The sequence below is a fragment of the Cherax quadricarinatus genome, chromosome 4 (assembly GCF_038502225.1).
Source record: "Cherax quadricarinatus isolate ZL_2023a chromosome 4, ASM3850222v1, whole genome shotgun sequence".
Lineage (NCBI taxonomy): Eukaryota > Metazoa > Arthropoda > Malacostraca > Decapoda > Parastacidae > Cherax > Cherax quadricarinatus.
Window position 1 is genome coordinate 53,565,187 of NC_091295.1, and position 13,773 is coordinate 53,578,959.

The following is a 13,773-nucleotide window of genomic DNA, read 5'->3' on the forward strand; positions in this document are numbered from 1 at the left end:
ATCATATGTTTTTTCTTCTGCACATTTTTTCTATTCATCTTTGTTTTTACACAATTTCTGAAATTATCATTACCCAGAGTTACTCCATGACAGTTACTATTAAGATTCTTAATATCAGAGCATAAGTCAATATATCCATATTCATTATTAATCATTTCAAAACCCATACCTCTAACTAATCCTAGTTTAAAGTCCTAACAACCCCCTCAACTGAGTTAGCAAGAAAACCCACACCTGCCCTGGATAAGTGAACCCCATCCCTGGCATACATGTCATTTCGGCCATAGAAGTTGTCCCAGTTGTCAATGAATGGTACTGCATTATCCTTACAGTGTTTATCCAGCCAACAATTAATACCAATTGCTCTGGACAACCATTCATTACCAACACCTCTTCTTGGCAAAATGCCACATATAACAGGGCGCCCCCCCTTCTTCCTAATCATGTCTATAGCTGTCCTGAACTTTCTAACTAAATCCTCACTTCTACGCTTGCCTACATCATTGCCTCCAGCACTGAGGCAAATAATAGGATTGATCCCATTACCGTTCATGATGTTGTCAAGCCGGCTAACAATGTCCTCCATCCCAGCCCCAGGAAAGCATACCCTTTGTCTCCTACTCCTGTCCTTCAAGAAGAATGCCCTATCCATGTATCTAACCTGGCTATCCCCAACAACAACAATATTCTTACCTTCCTTGTTGTCGTTCGTCGTGACGATCCCAGTAGTAGACTCACATTCGTCGGGTAGCACCGAGAATGCGTTGGAGGTTTCCACGGGAGTTTCCACAGCAGTCTCTTTCTTCTTCATCGTTTCTGGCTTTCCATTCGTCTTCTTGATCGTCAACTTCGTCGTCCCCTGCTGTCCAACCACTGACCACGATCCCTTCTTGACCTGAGGACTCGAAACAGGAGGACTACTACGAATCCTCTTGTTTTCCTCGGTCAATCGCCGTATCTCCATCTTCGCTGCCCTCAATTCTTCCTTAAGTTGCTGGTAAAGTTGCTCGATGGAGGGCATCTTGGTTCAGTCCACGGGAGCAAACAAGACACTTCTTCACAGAGTTAAGTACAGGTCAGCACTCAAAGTACAGGTCACCACTCAAGAGCCTAAGCTCAACATATCTCGTAAATGAAATTAGTTTGTGTGTGTTATTATTGATCTTGAACTGAAAGGGTTATTTTAAATCAAAAGGGTCTTTGAAGAGCCTACAGCAACAATAGATAATATTTTTAGGAGGCTATTGACAATTTTTATTCATTTATTAACTTGAGGGTTCAAGTTAATAAATTGCCCTAGATAAGAAAGATGGAAACTATGTTGAGTTAAGCATAAGAATTAACAGCTGGGTGTCTACACTGCAAACTGAATTGTAGCCATCCTAATTACGTTAGAGTTAAGTTATGACACTGAGTTTGACTCTGTTACTACTTCTGTGTCCTCACTGAAGGATCCTGACTTGCATAAAGATTAATAACATGATCAGTGGAAAATCCAGATAAGGAATTAATGTACATTTTATATGGATTCTATCACACACTGAATTACCATTTCATGATAAAGTTGATACATTAGCCAAAAAAAATAATCCCCGAAGAAAAACGTAGAATATAACTCTGATGAGTCTGTGTTTAGCACTTTTCAAGAATACTTCCTAATATTCTCTCTTTGTCCCCTCAAGAGAGGTTCCTTGACGTTGGTGAGGGGCTCTTGATCTAGGGAATTGGATCTGTGATCCGGTTCTTTGAATTGAGCCTGAATATCTTCCATTATACCCCCCGTCCACATTTCGCACTATAATCCTACGGGTTTAACACTCTCCCATAATTATAATTATTATCTTTTAGTTGTGTTTCTTAGTACCTGGTACTCTTAGTTCAGTCTATTCCAAATGGTCCTATCATTTCCTCTTATAAATATGCACGTCGTAATCATGTCTTTTACAGGGCTTCTTCCCTTCCAAATCGTCAGGTTAAGTTCTGTCGTTCCTCGTTCATTGTGCAATCATCTCAGCTCTGGGACTAATCTGGTTGTAAATCTTTTTATTTTTTACCATATGCTTTATCAAACTGGAGTGTAACACTTGGACCACATGCTCAAAATGTGCTTCACATACCATAGTGAGTATAAAATTCTGAAGGATTCTTTTATAATTGAGGTTTTTCCAGCATAGCTCAATGGGTGCTTCCCCTCAAGGGAGGTTCTTTGACGTTGGTGAGGGGCTCTTGATCTAGGGAATTGGATCTGTGCTCCGGTTCTCTGAATTGAGCCTAAATACCTTCCATCCTCCCCACGTGCGCTGTATAATCCTACGGGTTTAGTGCTCAACTATGATTATAATTATAGTCAGTGGGTACTTGTGGCTCGGCTGGTAGCGCCTCTTCAAGGGGGGCTCCTTGGCGTGGTGAAGAGGCTCTTGGTCTGAGGAATTAGACCTGTCGGTCACCTTCCTTAGACCGAACCTAATTACCCCCCAATCCCCCCTTCCCTATCCCATCCTCCCCATCCTCCCCTTTTTCCTTTCCTCCTCCTCCTCCCCATCCCTCCCTTTTGCCCTTCCTCTTTTTGGCCTTTGGGATTTCTCCTACAGGCACGCTAGTTCCTAGGTAGGGGAAAGGATACCGGGGTCCATCCCATTCCATTGAGGTTCTTGGTGGTGGCATAGTTTGCTGTGGAATCTGGATCGCCTGGGGATGTTCCGATCCCTCTCCGGTATCTGGAGTGTAGCTTTGGGTGTCTTTTGGGCGGCGGGTGTATCTCTGGAAGCCACCTCTCGGATTCTGGGGGTGGTGGTCGAAGGACATATGCTTTGTGGCGGATATCCGGCCGCCCTCTCTTTTGTCCACCGAGGTAGCTCAGCAGATGTGAGGTTGCTATCCCAGATTGCTGGTTTACTGGCATGAAGGTAGGGTATGGCACGGGTTCCATGCTGCATCTGCGCTACTAGCAGTGCTGAGGTCCTCTTGGGCGTGGAGGGAGATTTCCGGCCCTTTCATTCCTCCTGGGAACTATTCCTCCCTGCTCCCCCTTTTTTTATTCTTTTTTTATTTTTATTTTCTTTTCTTCTTTCTTTTTTTTTCTTAAAAACAAAAAGCAAAGGAGTAACCTAACCATGGAGAACCCAATCCATGAACCCACTACCCCCGGGCCCCTTCTTGATACCGCACCCCATTCTGACCCTGCCTTGTTTTTAGTCCACTCTTCGGACACTCCTGATGCCCCTGTACCTCTTGCTGGTGTTGTTTCCTCACCCGCTTCAGGTACCGGGGCTTCGACTGACTCCTTCGATTTGTCTGACCTCCGCTCTCCCTTAACTATGCTTCCGACCTCTCCCTCTATGGTACGGCAATTTTCGAATCGCCAACCCGTTTCACAACGGACCAACTCCGGTCCTACTCCTAAACGCCAACGTCAATCTCCTGATGATGTTCCTTCATTACCTTCCCATTCTACTCGGAAAAGACCGACACGTCATGCACTCCCTCTCCACGCTCAGTTTCAGACCACACAATGGACTAAATTCTTTACTTTAAGACCGACTTCTTCTTCTGCCTACCTTTCTGACCATAGTATTGGCAAAGTGTTCCTGCGTCATGTTGGTAGAGATATTTCATTTCATGCTCTCAAGAGCGGTACGCGCATCGTCACTGTCCAGAATGCTACCCAAGCTCATGATCTTTCTCTCCTTTCGCATATCGATACCACTCCTATCATTATTGAAAAACATCTTTCTCTCAATTCTTGTAGTGGTACTGTCATTCTGCCCCATACCATAGTCCAACAGAATTTCCAGTCATGTGGCAATGACATTCTTGAACAGCTGGAACTCCAGGATCTCCCAATCCTCAAAGTCGACACTTATGTCCTTCCTGCCCGTGGGCGGAGACGTTACCCTTGCAATGTGGCTTGATTAACTTTCGACAGCCGAGAACTCCCGTCCTCTTTTTATGTCGAGGGACATAGGTTACAAGTTCGAAAGGTGATCCCTACACCGCAACAGTGTAGAAATTGCTGGCGTTTTGGTCACCCAGCAAAATATTTGCAGATCTATATCCGAATGCCCAGTCTGTGGTGCCAACGACCATTCTAATACATCTTGCAGTCAACCTCCATCTTGCCTTAATTGTAATGAAGCTCACCCTTCGTACTCCCGCCATTGCCAGGTCTACTTAAATGAGCGTGAAATCCGTTACCTCAAAGAGGCAGGTCTCCCTTATGCTATGGCAGTTACTTATCTCTGCCTCCAAGGAAGACTACCCCGTGTTTCTTATTCTCGTGTTTCAAAACATCCCCCCACTTCTGGGGTCCCATCTTCTGCAGCCTCCTCTGTTGTTACCCCTCCCATAGCCACTCCAGCATCTAATCCTTTTGCTGTCCTTGGCTCTGACGTCCCAACTACAACTCAGTCTGTTCTCACATCTTCATGTCCTTCCTCATAAGCCCCAGTATCGACAAGACCTCGTACGGCAGCTTATACCAATCGCCCCTCTACTTCTCAGAAGTCCAAAAAATCCACATTGCTCAAATCTTCTTTGCTCCTTCCTTCCCTTCTTCCACCTCCACACTTTACCTTTCCAGTCTCTGTGCCTAGTTCTTCCCCTCTCTCTGGCTCTATTACAAGTGTGGAGGTTCACACTCCTCCTCATACTATGCCTTCCACCCCCGTCCCCTCCCAAGTTTCTCCCTCTTCTGCCACCTCCCAGGTTTCTGCCTCTTCTGTCCCCTCCCCCACACTTCATCTCCAGTCCCCTACACTCTTTCGTCCCCCTCTACTTTGGTACAGTCCATTACTGTCCCAGTCTTTACTCACCCTCCTCCTTCTACCTCCAATATGGTCTCTCATACATCTTTGAATTCAGAAACACTTGAAGCCATTTCAGAATATATTGCAGAGACTAAACCTTCAATGGACACTGATTCACCTCCTGTTCCTTGTCTTCCCTCTCCTCCATCTTCACAACTCCATTCTTCGCAACGCTCCGTTCTTTCGCTGCTTGAACGTCTTCCAATACCACCACACATTGACTTTTCTAACCCCTCTAGTCCATAGGTGCCCTTCCCTACGGATTCCTGGTATTTTCTTCATTGCCAATCATGGCCTATTTACAGTGGAATATCCGCGGCCTCAGGGGTAATCGGGGTGAGCTTCAGATGTTGCTTTCCAGGTTTTCCCCTGTTGGTGCTTGCTTACAAGAACCAAAATTACACTCAGCTGTTTTCCAACCTATCTCAGGCTATAATTTATTGTATTCTTTGGATCCTTTCTTAGATGGGACCTTTAATGAAAGTGCCCTTCTTCTATGCAATGATATTCCGTACTGTCAACTATTTGTCCACACCTCGCTGCATTACACTGCAGCCCGTATCCACTTGAATAAGTGGTTTACAATATGTTCTTTATATCTCTCTCCTTCTCGAGCATTTTCTATCCCAGATTTTGCCTTTCTAGTTTCATCCTTACCACCACCACTTCTGTTACTTGGTGATTTTAATGCACACCATTTCCTCTGGGGGGGTCTCATTGTGACTCACGTGGCATCCAGTTGGAGGCTTTTCTCGCCTCTCACCCCCTCCATGTTCTAAATACGGGTACTCCCACCCATTTTGATCCTCGTACTCATACTCTATCTTGCATCGATCTATCAGTCTGCTCTTCCTCTACTGCACTAGACTTCACCTGGTCTGTTCTACCAGACTTACATGACAGTGATCATTTTCCAATCATTCTTACTTCTACTTCATATTCACCACCTTTCCGTAGCCCTCGCTGGCAATTTGATCGGGCAAATTGGGACCTTTACTCGCAACTCACTGCTTTTAGTGAGGTTCCTTCTTCATCCTCCATTGATGAGCTCCTACACCTCTTCTCGACGTCAGTTTATACCACAGCTTCTCATTCTATACCCCAAACCTCAAGCAGGCATTCTCAGAAGTGCGTGCCTTGGTGGTCTCCTGCTTGTGCTCGTGCAGTACGTTTGAAAAGCGCTGCATGGAGCAGGTACCGATACAATAGAAACAATGAGAGACTTCTTGATTTTAAGCAGAAGCGTGCGATCGCTCGCCATGTCATTCGTGATGCTAAACGCACTTGCTGTCGAGACTATGTTTCCACCATCACCTCTGCTTCCTCTGAGTGCAGTCTGGAAAAAAGTGAGGAAATTGAGTGGTAAATACTCTCCTGATCCGGCTCCTGTTCTACGGGTCGCCGGTATTGATGTAGCAAACCCTCTTGACGTTGCCATTGAAATTGGCACTCATCTGGTCTGTATTTCCCGGGGGCTCCATCTATGCCCCTCGTTTCTTTCCTCAAAGTCTGCCAGAGACTTAGTACTCTTGGACTTTTCTTCTCTCAGAGAAGAACAGTATAATGTGCCTTTTACACTTCAGGAACTAGAGGCAACACTCTCAGCTTTCCAATCATCGGCAGCTGGGCCTGACGACATTCATATTCGTATGTTATAACATTTACATCAGTCAGCCCTTGTAGTCCTCTTACACCTCTTCAATCTTATTTGGGCACAAGGAGTTCTTCCCCAGCTGTGGAAATCTGCCATTGTTCTCCCTATCTGCAAGCTGGGTACTATGGGACATGATGCCTTCCACTATCGTCCCATCGCTCTTACTAGTGCAGTTTGCAAAGTGATGGAACGTCTGGTAAATCGACGTTTAATGTGGTATTTAGAGACACACAACAGTCTCTCCGCTAGTCAATATGGCTTTCGTAAGGGCCATTCTACCATAGACCCCTTACTACGCTTGGATAATCACTCAGTTATTGCTATATTTTTTGACCTTGAGAAGGCATATGACACAACCTGGAGGTATAATATTTTGGCCCAAGCCCACTCCTTAGGCCTCCGAGGCAATCTACCATCCTTCCTTAAGAACTTTTTAACTGACAGACACTTCCGTGTTCGAGTCAATAATATGCTTTCCCCGGACTTCGTCCAAGCTGAAGGTGTCCCTCAGGGATGTGTTCTGAGCACAACACTTTTTCTCCTTGCTATAAATGATTTGGCCTCTGTTCTTCCACCCAATATTTGGCCATCACTCTATGTTGATAACTTCGCTATTGCTTGTGCAGGCGCTGACTGTCATCTCATTTCAGTTTCTCTCCAGTATGCGGTCGACCGTGTTTCCACTTGGGCCACCACGCATGAGTTTAAATTTTCCAGTACCAAAACTCGCCAAATTACTTTCACTAGACGCTCTGTCATCTCCGATCATCCTTTGTATCTCTATGGCTCCCGTATCCCGGAACGTGATGCAGTCAGGTTTCTAGGCCTTCTCTTTGACCGTAGGTTATCCTGGAAACCTCACATTACCTCTCTGAAGACAACTTGTCACAGGCGGCTAAACCTTCTTAAAACCCTTACTCATCTTTCCTGGGGAGCTGATTGTCGAACTCTGCTTCGCCTACATTCAGCCCTCGTTTTATCGAAACTCGATTATGGTGACCAGATTTATTCAGCGGCCTCTCCTGCTACTCTCTCTAGCCTTAACCCCATCCATCACCAAGGTTTACGTTTATGCCTAGGTGCTTTTCGCTCTTTCCCTGTTGAGAGCCTCTATGGAAAAGCGAATGTTCCATCCTTGTCTGATCGCCGTGATGCCCATTGCCTTCGCTACTATGTATGCTCTCACGATCTCCACAATCCTTCCATTTATAGAATGGTCACCGATATTAGTAGACATTATTTGTTCGCCACCCCTGTTTGCTTCGTCCCTTTTCTCTTCACTTACATTCGCTCTTGTCTTCCCTTCAGTTACCACCTTTATATGTTCATGTAGCATCTCACTTTTCCCTACCCTCCTGGGAAGTTCCAGCTGTTCGGGTCTGTTGTTTCTCACTCCCTTGCTCGAAAGCCCAACTGCCTACTGTGGCTTCCCGCTCTCTTTTTCTTGATCACTTCCACTCTCATTCTCATGCCATCACTGTGTACACAGATGGCTCTAAGTCTTCAGACGGCATCGGATTCGCAGCAGTTTTTCCGGACAGCGTCGTGCGGGGGCATTTACTATCTTCGGCTAGCATTTTTACTGCTGAATTGTATGCCATTCTTGCAGCACTTATTCGTATCGCATCTATGCCTGTGTCATCATTTGTGGTAGTCTCAGACTCCCTTAGTGCTCTACAGGCTATACGAAAATTTGATACATCTCATCCCCTAGTTCTCCGTATCCAACTTTGGCTATGCCGTATCTCTACCAAGCATAAAGATATTGTTTTTTGTTGGGTCCCTGGTTATGTCGACGTACAGGGCAATGAACAGGCAGACACTGCTGCGCGGTCAGCAGTACATGACCTACCAATTTCCTATAGAGGTGTTCCATTTCTGGACTATTTTGCTGCAATAGCTACCCACCTTCACACCCGTTGGCAACAACGTTGGTCAACTCTGCTTGGTAACAAACTTTATTCTATCAAACCGAGCATAGGTTACTGGCCGTCTTCTTGTCATCAGTGTCGAGGTTGGGAGACCACCCTCTCCTGCCTTCGCATTGGCCACACTCGTCTTGCTCATGGGTATCTCATGGAGAGGCACTCTGTTCCTCTCTGTGAGTAGTGTCAAGTTCCGGTATCGATTAGCCACATTCAGTTAGACTGCCCTCTCTATCAACGAGCATGCAGAATTTACCTCCAACGTCGTCTTCGTTCTACTACTCTCTCTTTACCTTCCCTTCTTGCTGATGGACCCTCCTTTAATCCTGACTCTCTCATTGACTTCTTGACAACGACTGATTTACTCCACAAACTCTGATGATGATGATACCTTTCGCACTCCCCTCAGCCCTTTCTAGCTCAGTCTCTTGCTGCCCTTTCCCCTTTCTCCGTCCACTGCCCCGCTGTTATCCGTAACCTATTACTCATCCATCTCCCTTTTGCCACCTGATGCCCTCGCTTCCTTCCTGCCCTGCAGTGCTGTATAGCCCTTGTGGCTTAGCGCTTCTTTTTTATTATAATAATAATCGGCTGGTAGCGACATTAGGATCGAGGGCAGGTGTGGGCGAGACGTTGGGCATGTTTCCTTACACCTACTGCCCTAGTTCACCTAGTATTAAGTAGATACCCAAGTGCTAGTCAACTGCTGTGGGTCCCATCCTAGGGTAGAGAATTAAATGACCCTTTTACAACCCAGGAGTCCCAAAGACCTGTTATCCTGAGTGTAAGGGAGCAAAACAAACACAGCAAAAAAACTTTTGACTTGTATTATCCTTGTTAGGTAAGACACATATGCAACAGTTAGGTATCTTTATTTCGAAATAAAGATACCTAACTGTTGCATATGTGTCTTACCTAACAACCTGTCGGTATTTTATACCATTTTAATGTATTATCCTTCACCAAGTAAGAACAGAAGTATGTACACTATATACACTATGTACAACAATAGGTATTAGTGCACTCCACGGTAAGCAAGGCAGAATAGAAGCCACTAGAGAGCAGAGCGTGCTTCAACCAGCTCTAGAATGGGAATGACAAGGGCAGACAGGTGAGTGGTACCCACAACACCTCTACGATTGCCAAAACCATCTTCTCATTGGCTGGAACCTGCATACTGATTGAACGACGGGGCCCCATCAACTCTTAGTACCTGGTTCGCTGGTTGGGGAAGATAGCCTTTCAATGAGGGTGTGTACATGTGCTGAATAAGGTTACATACTCTTTGCATGCCACAAACACCAATGGAAATAAGCCAGACACCCAGATGATGCACGGACTTTATTAGGTTATTATGGGTCACTAATCCTCTAGTTTAATCCGAAGAAAATATGTTTGTGAGGGAAAAGTTCAATAGATAGGAGTAGCGATATAGTAACAATAGTTTCATTGCTGGCTACTTGTTAAGGTAGGGTAAGTCCAGCTCCCGCTATCCCCCTTCCTTTTTCCCCCTCCCCGAAAGTGATAGTTTGCTTGCCGGCTACTTGTTAAGGTAAGGCAAGTCTAGCTCCCGCTATTCCTGCCTTTTTTTTTCCCCCACCCCAAAAGTGATAGTTTGATTGCCGGCTGCTTGCTAAGGTAGGGTCAGTCTAGCTCCCACTATCCCTTCCCCTCCTTCTTCCCCCCCCCCCCCCGAAAGGTGACGTGTGGGGCTCCGGTCCAAACAGTAATCACTAGACTCACAGCTCCCAGCACTACTGTAAGTACATGCCTGCCTTGTATTCTAGTGGATTTATTGGTTGAAAGCTTCACTTTTGACCAATAATAAACTTAGTCCTTTCAGCCTTGCTCTAAGTTGACTGTTGTAATAATCACCACATCTTTTAGGTATTGTACTCATCATGAAGAGTGATTTCTTAAGCAGTGGGTAACCTGTCTATCTTTCCAGCTTGGATGACAGAGAGGGTCACCTGCCAATCAACGATTAGAATTGAAGGAGATGGACTAACGTTCTGAGATGTCCCGAATTTTGATCCACTTACCTGTTTGTGTATGCAAGTAGCAGGATATAACCCCTCATCATTGCAGTGGAGAAAACCTGCTTTCCTGTCATCTGGAAGGATTATTGAAAGCTAGAAAATCTGTGAAGAACGAGCCGGTGGGTTGTCATCAACACCTGCGACCCCCCTCCCCCCCCATAATCAGCAACGGCTACGATTTCAACAACACGCAGTGTCACCCAGGGCCGGATTACCGCATAGGCAAACTAGGCATTTGCCTAGGGCCCCGCGCATTTGGGGGCCCCGCTGTATAAGGGGTTCAAGGGCTCATCCAATACTGCGCACATGGTGCAAGTGCAAAGGGGTCCCTACCTAAAAAGTTCAAGTGTTTGGAGAGTAAAATTGATTTTTAAAAATTAATCAAAACAAAAATAAATAATAAAATAAAATAAAGATAAATAAACCTAACCATAGATGGCAACACTCAACACACCTATGTTTACATCAGAACAGCTGTATTTTCCCGCTAATGGGTGAGTATGGGAGATTCCTCTCCAATTTTCTGTAGTAATTACACGTTATCTAGACTTGTACTGTGACAAATTAACTGAAGTGTTGTTAATAGACATTGATGTGTATGGATAAATGTTTGTTTTCGCCTCTAAATGTTAAGGGAGGTACCTGATAGGGTTACTTGACCAGAAAAGATGTATGGACCAGTAAAGACGCATTTTTGGTAAAAATACTATAAAGAAAAACCTAAAAACGCAAACTGACTTCCGTTTGTAGGTTTTAAAAGCACTTTGTCCTGTCTTTAAGTCTTTATCATTTCAATAACAGATCTCAATTGATTGATGTTCTACATCACTTCCGTCGCAAATGCTTAGTTTTCAAGTTGCGACGGAAGTGATGTAGAACATTAATTTACTACATATTTCCCCAGAAACACATAAGCCACATCAGAAAATCGTTGGTTGGGTGAAACTGAAAATTGTCTCTGCATTCTTTAATTCTCATGTCCTTATCTATGGTGGTAGGCCATATATCATGCAAAACATAATGATTACTTTAGTTATGAAAATGGTAATATAAATACCATTGTGCATTGTTCTTGGACTCGGTATGATTTCTGTTTAAGTAAATTGGAGATCAAGGAGGATGAATTAGTAAAATATTTGTAGCCCAAATCACTAACCTAATCTATGGTAAAAGTTCTGTATATAAGAACATAAGAACATAAGAACGACGGAACACTGCAGAAGGCCTACTGGCCCATGCGAGGCAGGTCCAAGTCTCCTACCGGCTTAAGCCAATGCACCCAACCTAGTCAGGTCAGGTCACATTGACTTAAGGGAGGAACACGGCAACCGACCTGGTAGCACAAGCTATCAGGTCTAACTCACACCCACCCACATCTACTCATGTATTTATCCAACCTATTTTTAAAGCTACACAACGTTCTGGCCTCTATAACGGTACTTGGGAGTTTGTTCCACTCATCCACAACTCTATTACCAAACCAGTACTTTCCTATATCCTTCCTGAATCTGAATTTTTCCAACTTAAAACCATTGCTGCGAGTCCTGTCTAGGCTAGATATTTTCAGCACACTATTTACATCCCCTTTATTTATTCCTGTCTTCCATTTATACACCTCAATCATATCCCCCCTAATTCTACGTCTTTCTAGAGAGTGCAGTTTCAGGGCCCTTAGTCTATCCTCATAGGGAAGATTTCTGATACATGGGATCAACTTTGTCATCCTCCTTTGTACATTTTCCAGAGAATTTATATCCATTCTGTAATACGGTGACCAAAACTGTGCAGCATAATCTAAATGAGGCCTAACCAAGGATGTATAGAGTTGAAGAACAACCTGAGGACTCCTATTATTTATGCTTCTTGATATGAAGCCAAGGATTCTATTAGCTTTATTGCGAACACTTATGCACTGTTGTCTTGGTTTCAGATTACTGCTAACCAGAACTCCTAAATCTTTTTCGCAATCCGTAATATTAAGATCTACATTATTTAGTTTATATGTGGCATGGTTATTGTCCTGTCCAACATTTAGAACTTTGCATTTGTCTATATTAAACTGCATCTGCCACTTCTCCGACCACTGCATCAGTCTATTCAAATCTTCCTGGAGTGCTCGAATGTCCTCGTCAGAATGAATTCGACGGCCTATTTTGGTGTCATCGGCAAACTTGCCGATGTCGCTCTTTATGCCCTCATCTATGTCGTTTATGTAGATTGTGAACAGCAGGGGGCCCAACACTGACCCCTGTGGAACACCGCTCGTGACGCTTCCCCACTCTGATTTCTCCCCATTTATGCAAACTCTCTGCTGCCTATTTGTCAACCATGCCTCTATCCAGGAAAAAATTTCTCCTCCTATTCCATGTGCTTTAATTTTCCTCAATAGTCTCTGATGTGGGACCCTGTCAAAAGCCTTACTGAAGTCCATATACACAATATCATATTCATTACCATGATCTACCTCCTCAAATACCTTAGTGAAAAAAGTTAATAAATTCGTAAGGCAGGAACGCCCCTTTGTAAAACCATGCTGAGATTCGTTGATTAATTTATGCTTTTCAAGGTGGCTACGAACTGCCTCGGCAATTATTGATTCCATAAATTTTCCCACTATGGAGGTTAGGCTTATTGGTCTATAGTTCGAAGCTAAGGACCTGTCACCTGTTTTGAAAATAGGTATCACATTTGCCATTTTCCACTTATCTGGCACCATGCCAGTTTGTAGTGATATGTTGAAAAGATTAGCCAAAGGTGCGCTAAGCTCCTCTTTACATTCCTTTAGAACCCTTGCATACAGTTCATCAGGGCCTGGGGATTTTTTAGGTTTTAATTTATCTATTTGCCTAAGGACCATGTCACTAGTGACCCTAATAGTGCACAGCTTATTATCGTCCTGTTCTACATAATTTATCATTACTGGAATATCGCTGGTATCCTCCTGTGTAAAAACTGAGAGGAAGTGTGTGTTAAAAATTCTACACATTTCCTTATCACTGTCAGTGAGCTGACCCGAGGAACTTTTGAGTGGGCCTATCTTGTCTCTGATCTTACTTCTGTATACCTGAAAGAATCCTTTTGGGTTAGTCTTCGATTCTCTTGCAACTTTAACCTCATAATCTCTTTTTGCTTTTCTAATTCCCTTTTTTATTTCTCTCTTTAACTGAATATATCGATTTCTCAATTGCCCCTCTCCTCTTTTGATTTGCCTATATATGCCTCTCTTTTGACCAATCAGATATTTTAATCTATTGTTCATCCATTTAGGATCATTTTTGTTTGATCTGATTTCCCTATTTGGAACATAATTTGACTGAGCAGCTAGAACTATGCCCTGGAAAGCATCATAT